This window comes from Mauremys reevesii, linkage group 12, assembly GCF_016161935.1.
Source record: "Mauremys reevesii isolate NIE-2019 linkage group 12, ASM1616193v1, whole genome shotgun sequence".
Taxonomy (NCBI): Eukaryota; Metazoa; Chordata; order Testudines; family Geoemydidae; genus Mauremys; species Mauremys reevesii.
Window position 1 is genome coordinate 42,894,101 of NC_052634.1, and position 19,611 is coordinate 42,913,711.

At 59.4% G+C, this 19,611-nt stretch overlaps 1 protein-coding gene and 2 non-coding genes across 3 annotated transcripts in view; all 3 read right to left on the reverse strand.

Moving 5' to 3' along the window:
• Positions 1-19,611, reverse strand: part of LOC120375611 (zinc finger protein 850-like) — a gene marked incomplete at its 3' end in the record, with an annotated part of 610,246 nt that overhangs the window by 579,215 nt on the left and 11,420 nt on the right. The window lies entirely within an intron of this gene.
• Positions 14,257-14,329, reverse strand: TRNAK-CUU. Its single transcript has one exon. It is a non-coding gene; the product is annotated as a tRNA-Lys (tRNA).
• On the reverse strand, positions 17,049-17,130 carry TRNAS-UGA. Its single transcript has one exon. It is a non-coding gene; the product is annotated as a tRNA-Ser (tRNA).

Sequence of the window (19,611 nt, forward strand, 5' to 3'; positions counted from 1 at the left end):
ATCCCAGCCCCACGCCCCGGCTGCCGCGCGGCCAGATCGCTGGTACCGATCCCCTGGGGACTCCTGCCCGCGCCCCCGGCGGCTGCCCGATCGGCCCGGGAGCCCTCGGCGTGCCTCCGCTGCCGCTGCCCTGGGATCTCAGCCCCACGCCCCGGCTGCCGCCGCCTGATCGCCCCGGGCAGCCCCTCAGCGTGCCTCCGCCGCGGCTGCCCGGGGATCTCCGCCGGCAGATGCCGGAGCCGCCCGAGGATGCCAGCCCCACGCCCCGGCGGCCGCTACAGGAGCCGCCCGGGATCCCAGCCCCACGCCCGGCGGCCACTGCCGGAGCCGCCCGGGATCCCAGCCCCACGCCCGGCGGCCGCTGCCGAGCCGCCCGGGATCCCAGCCCCGCGCCCGGGCGGCCGCCGCTGACGCCCCAGGCGGCCCCCAGGGTGCCTCCGCGCGGCTGCCCGGGATCTCGGCCGGCCGCTGCCGGAGCCGCCCGGGGATCCCAGCCCCAAGCCCCGGCGGCCGCTGCCGGAGCCACCCGGGGAACCCAGCCCCGCGACCCGGCGGCCGCGAACGGAGCCGCCTGGGGAGCCCGGCCCCACGCCCGGCGGCCGCTGCCCGAGCCGCCGGGGGTTCCCAGCCCCACGTCCCGCATGCCGCCGCTGCGTGGACTGCCCGGGGACTCCTGTGCCCTGCCCCGGCGGCCACTGCCTGAGCTGCCGGGAGATCCCGGCCCCGCGCCCCGGCTGCCACCGCCGCTTGGGCTGCCGGGAGACTCCTGTCCCCTGCCCCAGCAGCCGCTGCCCGAGCCGCGGGGGGATCCCAGCTCCACGCCCCGGCTGCCGCTGCCCGGGGCTCTAGGGGACTCCTGCCCCGCGTCCCGGCTGTCGGCTTCGCTCCGGCAGCCTGAGGTGCCCGGCCACGTGCTCCAGCCGCTAACGGCTGAGCTGCCGGGGGATCCCTGCCCCAGGCCCCAGCCGCCTGTGCGGTCTGGGGAGCCCTGCTACATGCTCTGCCCGGAGCTGCCAGGGGATCCCTGCCCCACGCCCCGGCTACCGCTGTCGGAGGGGCTCTGCCGCATGTTCCTGACACCGCTGCTCTGGCCGGGGGATCCCTGCCCCCTGCCCTGGCTGCCACTTCCCGAGCGGCCCGGGGAGCCTCGCGACGTGCCTGGGCAACTGCCGCCCGGCCCGTCGGGAGACTCCTGTCGGGAGCCCCAGGCGCTGCCACTCGCGGCGCCTGGGGAGCCCCTTGATATTTTGCAGCAACCAGGAGTCTGCCCCCCCGCGAACGCGCCGCTCCAGACCTCGCGAGACCGGACCGCCGACCGCCGATCGCTGCAACTGCCACAAGAGGCCTCTCCTGCCCTCCTGCGCCCATCAACCACACCCCCCGCAACCCAGGAGCCCCAGCTGCCGTGAGACGACTCCCCTGTTTTCCTGCGATGGCCGGACACGCCTCCTGCACCCCAGGAGCCCCAGCCGCCACGAGATGACTCCCCTGTCTTCCTGCGGTGGCCAGACATGCCTCCTGTACCCCAGCAACCCCTGCCGCCGAGGGGCAACCCCCTGCAGGACACCCACACCTCCCAGGAACTCCAGACACTGGGGGAAATCCCAAACACTCCCCGGACACAGCCACTGATGGAGGATGCCCCCCCCCCACCAGCCGTGTGATGGAGGACGACCAAGAGGGCCCTAACGCTCCACAAAATGGCCGCCCCACCCTACACACTGTCTACCTCCAATACCCCCTCACTACAGACGCGCTCAACTGCCCCATCTGCATGCCGCCTCGCCGCTTTACTGAACTCAGATGGCTCACCAGACACCTGAAGAGATGCCACGGCCTGTCCACCGCCATCAGCTGCGCCCTCTGCAGCCTGCCTTGCGAGTCCCAAAAGAAGTGCAAGGCACATCAGACCAGCTGCAAGAAGGCCCGCACAACAGCAACCCCGGCCTCGGTCCCCCGCCACCCTGTGCCCCAGCCCACTGCTCCCGGGCCGCAAAGAGCCAGAGGGACCCTGTCGACAGCCACCCGGAAACCCACTCCAGCCCCCGAGCTGGTGGTCCAGGGCACTGCCGCCAAAACGACGGCTACTGCAGCAAGAAATACTGACCGAGCCCCGACCAACTGGAATCCCTTCACTCCCACCCAAGTCGCCCGGAAGCTCTCTGAGCTAAGGCGTCTCAGTGCCCCTTCCAACCAAGGTGACTCTGCCCCGAGAAGGGTCAGCGCTCCGCCACGCATGGCCGCCCGAGACCCTGCCGCTGGAGGCATCAATGCCGGCTCCCGACACACCCTGCGAGCACCAGCCACGAGGGTCACCAACACAACCCCCCAGCCTGCCCTGCGAACCTCACCCACCGGAGGAGCGGGGACCACACCTCAGACCGCCCCACACACTGCTACCACTGGAGGCCCCGCCACTACGACCAGACCACAGCACCAGACCCCCATCGCCAGACAGACCGGCACGGCCCCAAGAGACGCCAGGCCAACCCCGACCACCAGATGGCCGCACGCCCCCACAACAACCCCTCGGACGACAGCCACACACGGAAGCCCGGGCACCGCCCCTACACCCACTGATCCGAACCAAGTCACACCATCAACCAGCAATGCTACTACCCCACTGATGTCTACGCCTCAGGGGCCAACCGAGAAGTCCCCCGAGCCACAAACTAGGTCGCCTACCAACCAAACTGCGGACACAATACCCACGCAGGCCGAGGAACACGAGGATCGGCGGTCGACGACTAAACCAGCCACGCCCTGGCAGACCACCTGGATCGAGAAGCTCCAGGCAGCAGCCTCCTTCGAGGAATTCGATCTGCTCGTTAACAGGCTCACCCAGGAGCTGTCGGCAGAGACCGCCCCCAAGAGGACGCCTAACCAAGAGACCACCCGGCCTACTTTCAAACGACCCGCCCCGAATCGCGCCACCTCCACCAGAGGAGCCGGAAGAAGGAATGCCAGCCACCGCAACGACCCGGCAGCAGCTTCCAGGATCCAGAAGCTGTACAGATCGAACCGCCTCAAGGCCGTAAGAGAGGTCCTTGATGGTCCCCCGGCATACTGCATGATCCCGCCCGAGCGCCTCTACCGCTACTTCCTCAGAGTATTCGGCGGCACGCCCAGGAACGACGCGCAGCGCCCGGAGTGTCTCCGTCCGCTGCCCCGCGTCACCAACGCAGACGGGCTAGAGGCTGACTTCACGCCCAAAGAGGTGTCGGTGCGGCTCTCCAGAACCAAAAACACCGCGCCTGGAAAAGATGGCATCCCCTACGGCCTACTCAAGAAGCGAGACCCCGACTGCCTAGTGCTCTCCGGCATCTTCAACCTGTGTCAGCGCTTCGGCCGGTCGCCCACCTCCTGGAAGAAGGCCATGACAGTCCTTATACACAAGAAGGGTGAGAGAGATGACCCCAGCAACTGGAGACCCATCTCCCTCTGCTCCACGATGTACAAGCTGTACGCCAGCTGCCTGGCAGCCAGAATCACAGAGTGGGCGACGACCGGAGGAGCCATCAGCCCGGCCCAGAAGGGCTTCATGCCGTCAGAGGGGTGCTATGAACACAACTTCCTGCTCCAGACCGTCCTCCAGACGACCAGGAGGGCGCAGAAACAGTGCGCGATAGCGTGGCTCGACTTGGCCAACGCCTTCGGGTCCATCCCCCATCACCACATCTTCAGCACGCTACGGGAGTTCGGGATGCCGGAGACCTTCCTTCGCCTGATCCGTGAACTCTATGAGGGCTGCAGCACCACCATCCGCTCGGTGGAAGGGGAGACCGCCGAGATCCCTATCCGCAGTGGCATGAAGCAGGGCTGCCCCCTCAGCCCCATCATTTTCAACCTCGCCATGGAGCCGCTCCTGCGGGCGATCTCCGATGGCGCCAACGGCTTCGATCTACATGAAGAGAGGGTGAGCATCTTGGCCTACGTGGACGACCTGGTCCTGACCGCGGACGACCCCGAGAGGCTACAGAGCATGCTCGACACCATCGGGAGAGCCGCGGACTGGACGGGTCTCCGTTTCAATGCCAAGAAATGCGCGTCCCTCCACATCGACGGGAGCAAGAGGCACTCGGTGCTGACGACAGAGTTCCTCGTCCAGGGTGAGCCCGTCATCCCCCTGGCGGAGGGCCAGGCTTACCAGCACCTCGGCACACCGACGGGCTTCCGCGTCCAGCAGACCCCCGAGGACACAATCCGGGAGATCCTGCAGGACGCCGCCAAGATTGACGCATCCCTGCTGGCGCCATGGCAGAAAATCAACGCCCTCAACACCTTCCTGATCCCCCGCATCGCTTTTGTCCTGAGAGGGTCCGCCGTGGCAAAGGTGCCCCTCAACAAGGCGGACAACACCATCCGGCAGCTGGTGAAGAAGTGGCTGTCCCTACCCCAGAGAGCCAGCAACGAGCTCGTCTACATCGCCCACCGGCACGGGGGCGCCAACGTCCCCCGCATGGGAGACCTCTGCGACATCGCGGTCGTCACGCACGCCTTTCGCCTCCTGACGTGCCCGGACGCCACGGTCAAGAACATCGCAACGACCGCCCTGCGCACCGCCACCGCGAAGCGTATCGCCGGATCCCCCTCCGACCAAGACGTGGCCGCTTTCCTGAACGGCTCCCTGGATGGAGAATTCGGCCGGTTCAGGGGTGACGTCGCCTCGCTGTGGTCCCGCGCCCGCAACGCCACCCGCCGACTGGGAAAGCGACTGGGCTGCCGCTGGGTATGGAGCGAGGATCGGCGAGAGCCAGGAGTCCTGGTACCGCGGATCGGGACGGAGGACAACACCATCGTCAGCCCTGGAGCCAGAGGCATGCTGGAGAAGACCCTGAAGGCCGCCGTCCATGCGCTCTACGTGGACACCCTGAAGAAAAAACCTGACCAGGGCAAGGCCTTCGAGGTGACCAGCAAGTGGGACTCCAGCAACCACTTCCTCCCCGCAGGCAGCTTCACCCGATTCGCCGACTGGCGGTTCATACACCGCGCCCGGCTGAACTGCGTCCCTCTCAATGGAGCCGTCCGCCACAGGAACCGGGACAAACGCTGCCGGAAGTGTGGCTACGCCATGGAGACCTTGCCCCACGTCCTGTGCAGCTGCAGGCCCCACGGCAGAGCCTGGCAGCTGCGCCACAACGCCGTCCAGGACCGCCTGGTGAAGGCCATCGCCCCACACCTGGGAGAGATCGCTGTCAATCGCGCCATCCCCGGCACCGACAGCCTGCTGCGCCCGGACATCGTCATCACGGACGAGAATCGGAAAAAGATCATCCTCGTCGACGTGACGATCCCGTTCGAGAATAGGACCCCGGCCTTCCACGAGGCCCGAGCCCGCAAGCTTGAAAAATACGCCCCCTTGGCAGACACCTTGCGGTCAAAGGGCTACGAGGTCTGCACCGATGCCCTGATCGTGGGGGCCCTGGGCGCCTGGGACCCTTGCAATGAACGCGTGCTTCGGACCTGTGGGGTGGGCCGTCGCTACGCTCAACTCATGAGACGCCTAATGGTCTCGGACACTATCCGCTGGTCCAGAGACATTTACACGGAGCACATCACCGGCCACCGCCAATACCAGGAGTGAACGGGCGTGACTCTGTGCACACGAAGGGGGGACAAGACCCGTGGACCCCCCCCGTCGGACTCTATCCCCTAAGCCCCAAACCCACCAAACTGTACTCCACCATGTGAGGGTCGTCCCAACCCCATTACTCAGCCTGCTTATTCGTGCCCATGACTATCTGTAACCTGTTTGTATGAGTGATGTACCCTCACCGTTTACTTGCTGTACCTTGAACTGACCTACCGTATACCCCGCATTGGGGACATGACAGACTATGTATATGTATGTGCTGCCTAACACCAAAACGTCAACATCCCCCCACAATCTGTATGTAACCCCCAATGACACAATATCTGACGCATCAAACACTTTGTATCGTTTATTTTAAATATTCTCTAATAAAATTTAAATCTGCTGGTTTGCAAGTTGACCATGACAGTTACACTGTGTCATCTGCTGCTGTTCTAAGTGCTCTTAGCCAGTCTCAGTGAGATTGACCAGAGGTGCATGGACAAAATGGGAATGACTCCCCAGATCATTCTGTTCTTTAAGTTTTGTCTAAAGGGAGAGTCAGTCCTGTCTGGACTATCAGGCAAGCCTACTAAAGAACCAGAGAGGCAAACAGCTGCTCTGGATCAGAGCCCCAGACATCCCACAGCAATGATGAGTTGCATGTCATTCTAGGGGGTGTCCCTGCAAAACTCCACCTATTACTTCCCTCCTCCCTCACCCCTCCTCAGCTACCGTGGCAGTTATCCCCCATTTGTGTGATGAAGTAATAAAGAATGCAGGAATTTGAAACAACACTGACTTTATTGCCTCTGCAAGCAGAGCTCAAAGGGGGAGGGGCAGGCAGCCTCCAGCTGCTATGATATTCCAGGCAGGACTGAATCTCCATTACACAAAGCTCCCCTCCATCCAACAGCCGCGACCCCTGAGTGGGGAGAGACGAGGCCAAGGGAGAAGCAGGCAGAAGGGGGGGCCCTGGGGGCGCGGCTGCGGGGGGGCAGGGCCGGGCCAAGACCCCGGAACAGGCGAGTTCACCTCAGGAGCCGGAGGAGGGGCAGGGCTGGGAGCCAGGACTCCTGGGTTCTCCCCCAGCTCTGGGAGGGGAGTGGGGGGAGGGGGGTAGAGTGGGGGAGGGGCCTGCTGCCCTCGAGGTGACCAGCAGAGCCCCCCCTGCAGCTTGCCTCCCCCAACCAGGCGCTTGGTGTGCTGGTGCCTGGAGCCGCCCCTGGTTCCAGCCCCTCTGCCCAGGCAGCTCCCCCAGCCTGACACACACACCCAGCCCCTGCACCCGCCCCACCCCAGGGCTCCACAGCCCATAGGGGAGCCCCCCCGGCTGAGTGGGGGATCAGAACCCCCCGAAATTACCCTGGGACCAGCATGATCTGCCTCCGCCCTGCCCTGCTCCGCATGTATTCGGAGTGAGTCAGTTTCCCTGTCCCAACATGTGTCCTGCCCTGTGTCTCTTCTCCTCCCCAGTTCCCTCCAAACCACCCCATTTCCCCTGCACCCCGGGCTGGGTCTCTGCAAACCCCCCTTCTCCCCTCCTGCCCCCAATATCTCCCTGCCCCTACAGGTCTATAGGGCTGGATCCCTCCCTCCCCCCTTCTCCCCTCATTTCCTGCCTCTGGGGGTCTATGGAGATGGGTCTCTCCTCTGCCATCCCCTCTCCTACCCCCCCTATATCCCACTGCCTCTAGGGGTCTATGAGGCTGGGTTTCTCCCCCCTCCATCCCCTCCCCTGCCCCCAATATCCCTCTGGGGCTCTGTGGGGCTGGGGCTGGGGCTCTCTCCCTGCCCCTGTGCTCTCCCCTGCACACGATGTCCTGGGAGTGACTCAGTTTCCCTGGACCAACATTTCACACACCACACCCCCACCCCACATGTCTCCCTCCACCCCATCGCATTTCCCCTGCACCGCAGGCTGGGTCTCTGCAAATCCCCCTTCTCCCCTCCTGACCCCAAGATCCTCTGCCCCTGCAGGTCTATGGGGCTGGGTCTCTCCCTCCCCCCTTCTCCCCCCATCCCCGCATCCCTTCCCCCAATATCTCCCCGCCCCAGTCTATCTATGGGGCTGGGTCACTCCCTGAAGCCCCGCCCCCAGCGCGGGGCTCACAGACAATCCCCGCCCGGCGGCTGTGACGTGCGCTGGGGTTGTGACGTGCGGTGACGTGTTCACTCTCTGCAGGCAACTCATTCACTTGAGACCAAAACGACAGAAGGTGTCACGTGTCCATGGGCGGGGCTATGCAGATGAGCAGTGTCTGGCGGCAGGACGGAGAGCAGCGAGAGGAACCGAAGGAGCCCGGCGGAGAGAATTCTCTGCGTGTGGACAGAATCCGGTGTGGGGAGTTCGTGCTGTGGGTGCCTGAGCCGGAGTCACTTCGGGGCAGTGATTGTTACTGAGCTGCATATTGACCAAAGGCGTGTGAATGGGGTGTGGTGCCTGGCGGGGAGCAGCTCATGGTGAAAAGAAAGCAGCAGATCTTGTCCTAGCAGGGGGATGTGGGGGTTTCTTTGCAACCATGAGTGGGATTGTTGTGGGTGTAACTAGACCCCCCCTCCCTTCTCTGGGGGGGGTGGGTGGGGCTTCTACTCTCTGCCTTGGGGAGGGCGAGGTCCATGATGTCACAGCCCATGGTGGAGGGGAGGTTGTATCATGTTTCTGAAGTGGGAGAGCAACTTCCCCCGCTCCCACTCACTCTCCACTAGGGGGCTGGGCTGGGATCTCTAGGGAGGGGAGCACAAGAAAAAACAGTCTCCCCAATGGAACCCAGGAGTCCTGGCTCCCAGTCCCCCTGCTCTAGACCCCCTCCACTCCCAGGACCAGGGATAGAACCCAAGGGTCCTGGTGCCCAGCCCCCTCCTGCTCTGACCACTCGACCCCACTCCCCTCCCAGGGTGGTGCAGGGGTCACTGGGTCCGTGTCTCAGCTCTGCTAAGGGCCTCAACTGTTTTTCCGAAGTGCTTCCTTCTGAATCCAGCACATCTGCCCCCCCTGCCCGGTCGCTGCCCACCCCCGTGTGGGGGCACCAGCACTGTGCCGGGTCGTGATGGGAAATTGTCCAAGCTGGCCCAGGAGAGATGTGTGTGTCCCTGCTGCCCCCTGCTGGTGGGGCTGAGCCCCGCTGTGTGTGTGTGTGTGTGTGTGTGTGTGTGTGTCTGTCTGTCTGTCTGTCTGTGGCGGCTTTGCAGGATTTTGTATCCTGCAGCAAGTGACACACACATTGACGCACAAAGGGACTCTCAGTCGCAAGAACACTCACACACAACACACCCAGAGGGGCATGCTAGCCCAGCCCCCAAAGAGAGAAACAATCACACCCCCAGCCACACTCACAATCACACACTCACACACCAGAATATTCGCAATTGTGCTCAGAGACACAACCGCACACAGTTCACTCCCACTGCTCCCAACACAAGGACCTCCTGCCCCACACAGTGTGTGCCGAGGCCTGTGGAACTCACTGCCACTGGACAGCTACCAATGAGAATGGACCTTTCCAGGAGACCAATAGACATGGCTGTGGCGACAGAGGGGGCTCGGCTCCCCGGGTCTGACCCGGGCTGAGACTGGTTCTGACCTAGAGGGGTCTATCCAGCCAGGGGCAGTGTGACCCACACACAAAACCACCGGAAGCACCTTTCTTAGCGGGTCTCCCAGGCCATCCCCCACCCTGCCCCGGTTGGGTAACAAAGGGGCAGTATGGGACTCTGGGCTGTGTCACAACCGGCCCCAGCCCCTCGCTCCCACACGCTGGTGAGTTGGGTAACTGCCGAGGGATTGCACAAGAGAGAGTCAGAGCCAGGGAGAGAACCCAGGAGTCCTGGCTCCCCCCCGACACACACCCTAACCACTGGACCCCACTCCCCTCCCAGGGCTGGCGATAGAACCCAGGAATTCTGACCACCAAACCTGCCCCTCCCCCGCTCTGACCACCAGACCCCACACTCCCCTTTTAGATTTTAGTCTCGCTGCCTCTTCTATCCACCCACCCCATCTGTCCATCCCTTTGCTGCAGGTTTTTGGGGTGTCACCCCTGCTCTGCACTCCCCCAGTGCAGCCCAAGGCTTTTCCTCCCCCCAACCACATGTCCTCACCCCCCTCGTGCTGGATCGTCTGGCACAGGCTCCTTCAAGGGTTTGCATTTCTTGGTAGTTTTCACCCCATCACTGCTTCCTGCCCAGCCCCCTCCTGCTGTGCAAGATGGTTTGGGGGGGATGGGAAGAACCCAGGAGTCCTGGCTCCCAGCCCCACCTGTGCTAACATATGAGACTCCACTCTAACCCAAGCGCTGGGACTGGAACCCAGGAGTCCTGACACCCATCTTCCTTTCCTCTAACTACTAGACCCCACTCCCGCCCTTTTGGGGAGTCAGGGCTCCTGGGTTCTGTCCCCAACTCTGGGAGCAGAGTGCAGTCTAGTGGTTAGAGCAGGAGGAGCCAGGAGTCCTGGGTTTTATTCTCAGTGCTGCTGTGTGACACTGGGTCTGTTTCTCCTCCCACTTTTTGGGTATGGAGCCTGTAAACTCTCTGGGGCATGGCCTGTCTCTTGCTGTATCTGGGCAGCGCCTGGCCCAACGGGGGCCTTGATTCTGCGCCGGTCTCTGTAGGTGCTGCTGTTTTACAGATAAATAGTCGTGATACTAAAAGGTGTGGTAGTGCGTGAGTGCACCACCATTGCCGTGCAAGGGCTAAATGTGATTCTTATCCTTGTGACCTCCCGTGCACCCTTCCCCCTCCCCAATTCTCCACCCTGAGCCCCTTGTGCCGCTGCTCGTCAACGGCAGCGCAGGAAGCCACCCAGCCCTAGCCCTAAAACAAGAAGATGAGAGGAAAAAAAAAAAAAGCTCACACCAACAGGAAACCAGCCCCAGCAGTTTGTGATGTCACTTCCCAAAATTATACACACACACACACACATAGAGACAGAGCCCCGCTCAAACAGCCCCCTTTGCCAATGCACCACCTCATCTCATCCAGGGAGGTCTAGGCGGGGAGCTCCGTGTGGGAGCGGCGATGGACGGGACCATCAAGGTAGGTTCTGGAGATGGTCCTCCAGGTACGGGCGTCTCGGCTCCAACTGGCACTGGGCTCACGCTGGGCTGTGTTCAGTTCCTCTCTCTGGTGTGCACCCCGGCTCCACAAACGCCCCCGCCCCCTGTTCTTTCCTTCTGGTACTAAAAATATCCTCTTCCTTCGCCCCAGAGAGAGACACCCACGGTGCTGCTCAGCACACGGCTTCCCCCCGCCTTCCCCCCATTCCCAGGAGCGTGCGGGAAGGGGGTCAGGATTGGGGAGAGCCCGTGTCCCAAGTGGAGGGTATGAGGGGGCTTGCCCCCTGCTCAGAGCATGGAGGTGCCAATAGGCACCTATGGATGGTCCCCCCAAGCAGGGCCAGGATGGAAATGGGGGGCCTGTTCCCCCAACATGGAGAATCTGGGGTGCAACCTTACTTAACAGGTCAGTCTGTCCTTTCTCTGACTGTCCCATTCCAGCTTCAACTAGCGCTTGTGGTTCATTCGTTCTTTTTCATTCCTTTCCTTCTCTAGCTTGTATGTTCTTGCTTTCGTTTTTCCCCTCTACCTTTCATGCTCTTCCTTTCTTTCCTTCTTTTTCTAATGTTTTTTTCTCTCCCTTTCTTTCTTTCTCTGCCTTTCACGTTCTTTTCACTCTCTCTCTCTCTCTCTCTCTGGTTATTTTTTTCACTCACTCGTTTTCCTCGCTCCTTCCGAGCCAAGCGGGTTCTCCTCCCACACAGATTTTGACAGGTTTTCCTCCTGATCAGCAAGTGGATTAAGCACGTCTTCAGTGGGGGTTTGCCATGCCAGGGAGCAGGCTGGCCGGGTGTCTTTGTGGCCGTCTGCTGGCCACACATACGCATGGTCCTCTCCTCCTCTTGCCCTGCCCTTGGTTGCTCTGTGGCTTTTAAGCCTTCCCTTGTAGCTGTCAGCACCAGCCGCCTCTGCTCCAGGTGCCCAGAGGAGGAGAGGTGCTGGGCTCCAGCCTGGGACTCTGCCTCCCTCCTGCCTAGCCCTGACACTCCTTCCTTCAAGTGCCAGGTGGACAAGAGGTAACATGTGGCTGCAAGCACAATGGCCAAACTTCTGGGCCTCATGTGAAGCAGCAAGAATCCCAACCACCTGGTAACAAGTTCTAGAGCCCCAACCAATTTTGGCCATTCACCACCCAAGACCTGGCTCCTGTGGGCAAGTCACCCAGCAGGAGGGGAAAGATTTGCTCTTGCAGAGCTGGACACAGGGAAATTGAGCACTGGGAGCTCCAGAGCTTTACCACAAGCCAACACAAGGTCCTACTGAGATTTGAACTCAGATTGCAGGATTCAGAGTCCTGAGTGCTGCCCGTTACACCATGGGACCAGCTTGTGTTGCTTTCTCTGCACATCGGTGACCCTCACAGGGCTGGCTTGTGTAAGGGACTGTTGGCCCCATACTAAAAGTTAGTGGGGGTTCGGTTGGCTAGTTCCCAACACCAATAGAAGGGGGAAGGGCCAATGGGAAATCAGGCCCCTGAGACTGACAGTCCCCAAGGGCAATGGGGAGAGGCCAAAGCTCCATGTTAGCCGGACTGACAGCCCAGGCAGTGTAATAAGAGAGTCACCAGGCCAGGGGGTCCCATCCTCCGTGGGAGCTGGAACTGCCTGGGCCAGAGTGGGGCAGAGCTAAGGAGAGAGCAGGAGCCCGAGAAGAGCCAGGGAGCAGAGCTGCACCAGCCAGGGAGAACCAGAGCAGATCTGTGCTGGGAGCCGAGCCGCAGCAGCACGAGCCGTAGAAGCTGCCCAGGGAGCAGATCTGTGCTGGGAGAAGAGCTGCAGCAAGCGGAGCCAGAGGAGCAGCCCAGGGAGCTGGAGGCAGAGCCGCAGCAGCACTGGGGCTGGAGGTGGGTGCAGTGAGCAGCGTGGGAGAGCGAGGGGGACCCTGGGCAGAAGGCCCAGTGCAAGGAGATGCCACCCGTCAAGAGATCTTGCAGGCCAGACTTTTGGGGGTGGGGGGATCATATCCCCTACATGGGGGCTGACACTGGGGACAAGGGGCCTGTCACCTAGAGCGTGTGGCCACTGCCAGAGCAAGTGTCCAGCCCGTGGTGTCCCTGCAGCACAGCCAGGGCCTGGGGAGGAGGCCTGGGACATGTGAGGGAGAGACTGTGACCTGCCCTGACCCTCCAGAGACGCTGGTTGTGATCTCCCTGCGCCACAGAACAGGGTGACATGTTTTCCTTTCCCATCTTTCCTTATGTTTTACATTGATTGCTGGGTAGTAAATGGTGTTTGCTTGAAGCACATGCAATGAGGAGTGGGTCAGGGAAGTGCCCAGAGTGGGGACACTGTAGCCCCCGTTCAAGTGATCATGACAAGATTGGGGGTCATCAAACCCCCCAGGATTCCTGGGCCCAGCCTTGTTGGGGTTACGAGGTCTCTGCCACACAGGAGAGTAGAAAGAGCGTCCTTGGGGTCAGGCAGCCTCTGGGTAAGGGGCTGGGGACTCAGATCCTTCCACCGGCCAATTGCACCAGGGTCGTGTTGTCATAAACAGATAGTTAAGGGTTAAAGTCTCTTTTACCTGTAAAGGGTTAACAAGCTCAGTAACCTGATGAACACCTGACCAGAGGACCAATCAAGGGACAGGATAATTTCAAATCTCTGTGGAGGGAAGGCTTTGTCTGTGCCCTTTGTTTGAGTTGCCGTGCTCTCTTTGGATCTAAGAGAGGCCAGACATGTCTCCAAGCTCTCCTGGAGTATTTCCTACTATCCAGTATAGTGAGTATTAGAAAGGCGAATTAATCTTCTAATTAATTTCTGCATTTGCAATTGTGTGGTTGCTGGAGAAATATCTTTATTTCTGTTTGCTGTTACTTTGATTCTTCTGAGGAAGGAGGAGGTGGGGAAAGCCTCTCCAGGCTTCTAAGTTAGACCCTGTATTTTTGCATCCTGGTAATACAGAGATAGTGTACTTTTTTTTCTCTCTTTAATAAAATCTTTTCTTTTAGAACCTGAGTGATTTCTTCCCTTGTTTGGATTTTCAGGGGAAGGGGAGGGGGAAAAGTGAATCCCTCTTTGTTTTGATTCAAGGAGTATGAATCCAGGTATCTCTCCCAAGGACAAGGGGAGGGGGAAGAAGGTGGGGGGAATGAATTATTTCCCTTTGTGTTAAGATCCAAGGAAGTTGGGATCTGTGTTCCCCAGGGAAAGTTTTGGGGGAACAGGGAGTGTGTCAGACACTTAAAACTTGACTGGTGGCAGCGAGAACCAGATCTAAACTAGGATTTTAGTTTAGAGGAGTCCATGCAGGTCCCCATCTTGTGAACGCTAAAGTTCAAAGTGGGGAAAAAACCTATGACATGTGTGTAAACCAGGGAAGTTCCCCACAGTAGCCGGACCTGAACCCCCTGTACACTTGTGCTGTTCTCATTGCTTCTCTGTCTCTCTTCCCCTCATCTCTGCTGCTCCCCCTCTGGGCTTTCTCAGCACCTGGCCCCACAGCACTTCCTGGCAGCCAGAGACTGCATGTTCTAGGCCTGCTCCTGTGGATGTGGCCTCTCTCCTGATTCCTGAGGAAAGGAACCTTCCCAGGAAATGGCCCTGGCTTCTGGGAATCCGCATGTGGCTGGTGGGCAGCACCAGGAATCATTTGGCTCCTGGCACACAAGGCAACTTAAAAGCTGAGCACCCAGACAGGGGCTTGAACCCTGGACCCTCAGATTAAGAGCCTGATGCTCTACCAACTGAGCTACCTGGACTTGTTGAGAGCATCTTCACCGTTCACCACAAGAATGAGCAGGCAGGCAAATGAGAGGCAAAAAAAGTCCCCAGAACCCCTCCTCTTTTTCTGCACAGCCACTGCCTGTCAGCAGGATTCCTCCTCCCTCCTGTGCCTCTGCGATTAAATCTCCACACCTAGACAGCCGGTCCGTCCGCTGCACCCCAATCCCCCATGCCTGAGCCTCCCTGCCAAAGCCCTGCACCTGGCCCCATAGAGTTAAGTCTCAGGTGTCGCTGGGAACTCGACTTCTTGTGCCCAGAGAGTCTCAGCCCCCCTCAGCAGATGACCTAAGAACAATGTCGGCCTTTTCCAAAGAAGGGCTTGGAGGGGCTTTTCTCATGTTACCATGTGGCCTAATGGATAAGGCGTCTGAGTGTGGATCAGAAGATTGAGGGTTTAAATCCCTTGGTAGTTGTGTTTCTGCAGTTTTACTGTTGTGCTGAACGTCCTGCTCCTTGCAGGGCTGGAACCTCTTCTTGGCAGCTCAGGCCAATGCTCTGGCTTCAGCTAGAGCCCCGGGAAGGAGTTGGGGGGTGGGCGTCACAAAGGCTGGGACATGAGCCCCAGGTGCTTCCAGTCTCGCCTTTGCCCTTCCTGACTTGCCAAAGAAAATGGGCGGCTGACTGGGCTAGCGTGTGCGCCTGTCCCTGTGCTGGAGGGTACTTGCTACACAGCGTCTTTGGAGCCTGGGTGTTTCTCTGCTTCTCACCAGCTGGGGAAAAGCCTCTTGGGGTAAAATCTCCTGCCCCACTGCAAAAGTGAGCACCTTGAGTGGGACCAGTCAGAGGCCCCACCATGGGGGCTGGCCCTGCTTTCCTACCATCTTGTGATGTTGGCCACAGAACATCAGCAGCCGCCCCGCATGCTGGTGACCTTCAGTGGGTGTTTGGCATGGCAGGGAGCAGCCTGGCTGGGTCTTTTTGTGCCTGTCTGAAGGCCACACATAGGCATGGTCCTGTCCTCCTCTAGCCCTGACCTCAGTTGCTCTGTGGCTTTTAAGCCTTCCCTTGGAGCTGTCAGCACCAGCCGCCTCTGCTCTAGGTGCTCAGAGGAGGAGAGGTGTTGCTGGGTCACTTTTACAGATGCCCCTTCCCTGGTAGTGCCCTTGCTCAGCTGCGCAGAGGAGCTTCCATCCCCAATCCCTGCTTGTCACTGCCCAGCAGCCCTCTGGCACCATTCCTGAGGCACAAAAACACCCAGCCAGGCTGCTCCATTCCTGAGGGCTGCCCTGCCTTACTCTTTCCCTGACATATTTGGAAAGACAGCTCCCCTCTCTCCTTCTTAAAGGTCAGGTGGGCCAACTAGGGGCAGAAGCCCATTCTATGTTTTCCTACTGCAGAGCCCAAGCTCAGGGACTCACCTTGGGTGCAGGCACTGCTGTGCTCCCAGAAAACAAGCCACCCCTGCACAAAGAGGGATGAAAGGACCCACCAAAGCCTGGGATTGAACCAAGGACCTTTGATCTTCAGTCTAACACTCGCCCAGCTGAGCTACTTTGGCACCTGCATTGAAGTATTTTGGCCTCTTGCTTCTCTGTCTGGGATGTTCTTGTCAGCAGTTGCACAGAAAAAGGACAGGAAAACGAACGGCTGCTCCACACCCCCACCGGAGGAACCCGGCGCCCTTAGCTGTGGGGAGTAAGAAGTGGCTGTTGGCTGACAGGGCCTGTCCCCGAGGAGCTGGAACAGCAGCTGCCGCCTCCCCCTCGGCTCCAGGCTGTGGGAAATGCTCAATGCCTGGCTGCATGGGCGGCTGCTGCTCCGTGCTCTGGAGAGCGTCTGTATTGCTCTGTCAACCCCCCGTCTTCACTGAGCTGGTCTGGTAAGGTCCCAAGTGCCCCCTCCGGCCTGGCAGCTGAGAGTCTGTGCAGACATCAGCCCCCTGCCAGCCCCACAGGCAGCAGCAGCACCAGCCCCCCCAGCACCACAGGGGCACTCGATGCACTTCCTGTGGGGAAATGGCTCCTTGGCATCCAGCTGCTAGAGTGAGAGCCAGGAGAGAGCAGTGTCTGGCTCACCGTGGGGGAGAGAAGAGACCTGGTGAGTGCGGATCTCCCTCAGCCTCCCCCGCAATGCTGGTCAGTTTTATTGTCACTGTGAGAGTCGGTGCTTCCCTTCAGGGCCGGCCCTAGAGGGGTGTGGTGCCCGGGAAAATCCCCTTTCCTCCTCCACCCCTTCCCAAGCCCCCACCCCTGTCCCAATCCTCTCCCTCCCCCACCTCTTTCCGTCTCTGCTCCTCCCCCTCCCTGCCCAGCACCTCCTGCACCCCACTGAACAGCTGATCACTGGCAGGTGGGAGGTGCTGAAGGGGAAGAGGAGGAGCTTGTTGGCAAGGCCTGTAGTGTGTGTGTGTGGGGGGGAGCTGGCTGCCAGTGGGCGCTGAGCACCTATTTTTTCCTTTGTTGGTTCTGCAGCCCCATAGCTCCCATGGAGTCGCTGACTTGGCTCCTGTCACACTCTAGAGAGAGGAGCAGAACCAGGGCTATGGCTGATCTATGGGGCACCAGGTGAGTGGCAGAGGCTTCAGGTGCTGAGAGTTTGCCTGACCCCTCAGGGACACAGTGTGAGGGGGCGTCCCAGGGATCTCGATGAAAGGAGCAGAACAGGATTTCCTTGGGGTGGGGAGAGAATTGAGAGTGTCTCAGGGGGTTGTACAGAGGTATTGCCCGGGTGAGGGACTGGCTAAAACACAGGCCTCGCTGTGAGTAGGATTCGAACCTGCGCAGGGGAACCTTATTGGATTTCAACTCCAGCACCTTAACCACTCGGCCATCACAGCTGTGAGCACAAAGCTACCCCAATGCCAGAGAAACTGGTAAAGAATCCCAATGCCAAGGCGTGAAGTCATCTGAACTACAGAATTCCCACAGCAAACCTGGCTCCCAAAGCACAGGGGGGATTTGGGGTTTGTTCTCTTTGCTTAGCCATGTGCAGTCACACAGAGAGCGTGTTTAAAAGTCTCCCCTCCCACAGAGCGGGAATGAGAAATAATTCTCAGCTTGAAGCTTGATGTAATGAGGCTGTCTGGACCACAGGGCCAGGGACTTATCTTTGCTAGAGAAACCAGTGACACACAGAACTACACTAAGGAAAATGTTTCCTGGAGTCAGTAACTGGATTAGCAGCAGTATCATGCAGAGAAATGTCTCACAAGAGGAGTCAACGCATTGGTAGTTCAGTTGCAGAAGTCACAGCTACAGCGGAGGAGGTCTAGCTTTGGTTTCTGGCCAACAGAGGGATGAATTTTATTATCTCCAAATTTCAGTAGAAAAATTCAGACCCAAACTGGGTGTGGTGGGGGTTTCTCTGATTTGGTTTGTTTGTCTCATTTGAAATGTCCTTGATCATTTTTCTGGAAAAATTATTTGGACAAGGCCAAGGAAGAGTTAGAACAATTACAAATCTCCATGGGAGTGAGGGGGTCTCTCAGTGCCGGGGGAGGGGTGGAGATTTTCATGGAGGGGAGTTGAGGAGATAAATGAGAGGCTTTTGCTCCAGCAGAGGGAGCGGCTTGGCAGGTTCATTTTTACCAAGTGAACCCCCCCACACACACACACGTTGCTCCCCTGCTGCTGCTGCCCCCAGCTCAAACCCCACTGTCACCCCCAGCATGTGACCTACAGCTTCCCGCTGACAAAACCCTTATCTATCAGAGACAAAATCCCCTCGTCTGCCCCTTCTCCCAGCTGAGCCCTCCCCCCACAGAGCCCAGGACAACCCCGACCTAGCCATGCTGGGGGGTCAGGCTTAATCTTCAAGGCCAAGCGCAAAACCTTCAGCCGGGCACGTTTCGCTCCCTTCCCACCTCGGCCCAAGCGACAAGGGAGAAACGGAGGAGACACGCCGGCTGGAAGATGCCTCCCTCCCACTTCTCTATAGCCTGCTGTGACGTTATTAATATGAACTGGGACTGTAGAGATCATAGTTGCCACCAGTGTTATATATGTGCAGCAAATACTGTGCAAAGGTTGGCGTGTGAGGTGTCTAGGACAAGGTTATGATTTGCTGGTTATAATGATGCTGGCTGTATGTGTGCACCATTTTTGTATTTGAAGTTATGAATATGGGCTATGTACTCATATCTCAAATGTATTTGATTCCAAGTAGCCTCAGTGTCATCAACCCCCAACTCCTTCAGGAGTCCATAGCAAAGAGACCCCCCCACCCACGGTCCAGGACTCCCTGCGAGGTGCCTCCCACCCCCCGCCCAATGGAGCACCAAGGATTAAAGTGGCAGCATCTAGTGTCAGTGGGGTTCAGTGGCTCAGGCCAGACTCCTGAGCGGAGGACCCGCCCCCATAGCACTGCTCAAGGGCCTGGGCCCGGGGTGCTCACAGCCCCCTCCTCACCCCTCCCTGAGCCCAGCCTGTCTCCTCACCTGAGTCTCCTCCCTGTCAGTAACCCCCTGCTCAGCCAATCAGGGGAGAGACTGAGGACGGGAAGCTGAGGGTTCTCACCAGGGAGCCCAAAGGATGGCCCAGGTCACTGGTGGGGATCACTGCCCGAGCACTATTTCAGCTCCACATTTTTGGGTGGACCTCCCACAGTGGGGGCTGCAGAGCACTCCCCCGCAACACACACACACACACACATACACACACCCCGCTCTTGATGTTGGGAGGGAAACAGGTGAAAGGACAAAAGAAGCAAGAGACGAGAAAGGAGGAAAGGATGGTGGAAAAGGTGAAACACAAAGGACAAACCCTAATGTCTCCAGTAATTCTAGGGGACAAAATCCCAGGAGCGGAATAAAATTCTGCCTCCTTAAGCTCGTGTTTTCCATGCTTAGACTTTGTCACCAGATGGATCAGACTGAACAGGTTTCAAACCTTGAGGAGGCTCTTACCTTCTAAACAGGGACGGCTGGTCTCTAGTAAAATCAGGAAAAGGGAAGGAGAAAACTCGAAAGAGGTTCCTCCTGGCACTCACGTACCTGAACCCGAATACTCCCTCAGTCCTCAAAGAGAGACCTGGAGAAGGAGACTTGCTGAAGCAAAGCCACAGGGGTCTCTGAGGTGTCCCTGGCCCCTCGCCCCTGTCCTGCCTGGCTGATGTCAGCATCTCTCTGTGAGGTCACCACCTCCCCACCACCTTGGACCAATAGTCTGAGGTCCTGCAAAAGGCCTTTGTGATGTCACTGCCACACCCCTCCCTTGCTGTGCTAATATCCTGCCCCTGGCCAGGCACTTTGGGGGTTTGAGCTACTCCCTGTGGATCACCCCACTCAAGGAGCGTTCGTTCTAGGCAGCAAGTCGGCTAG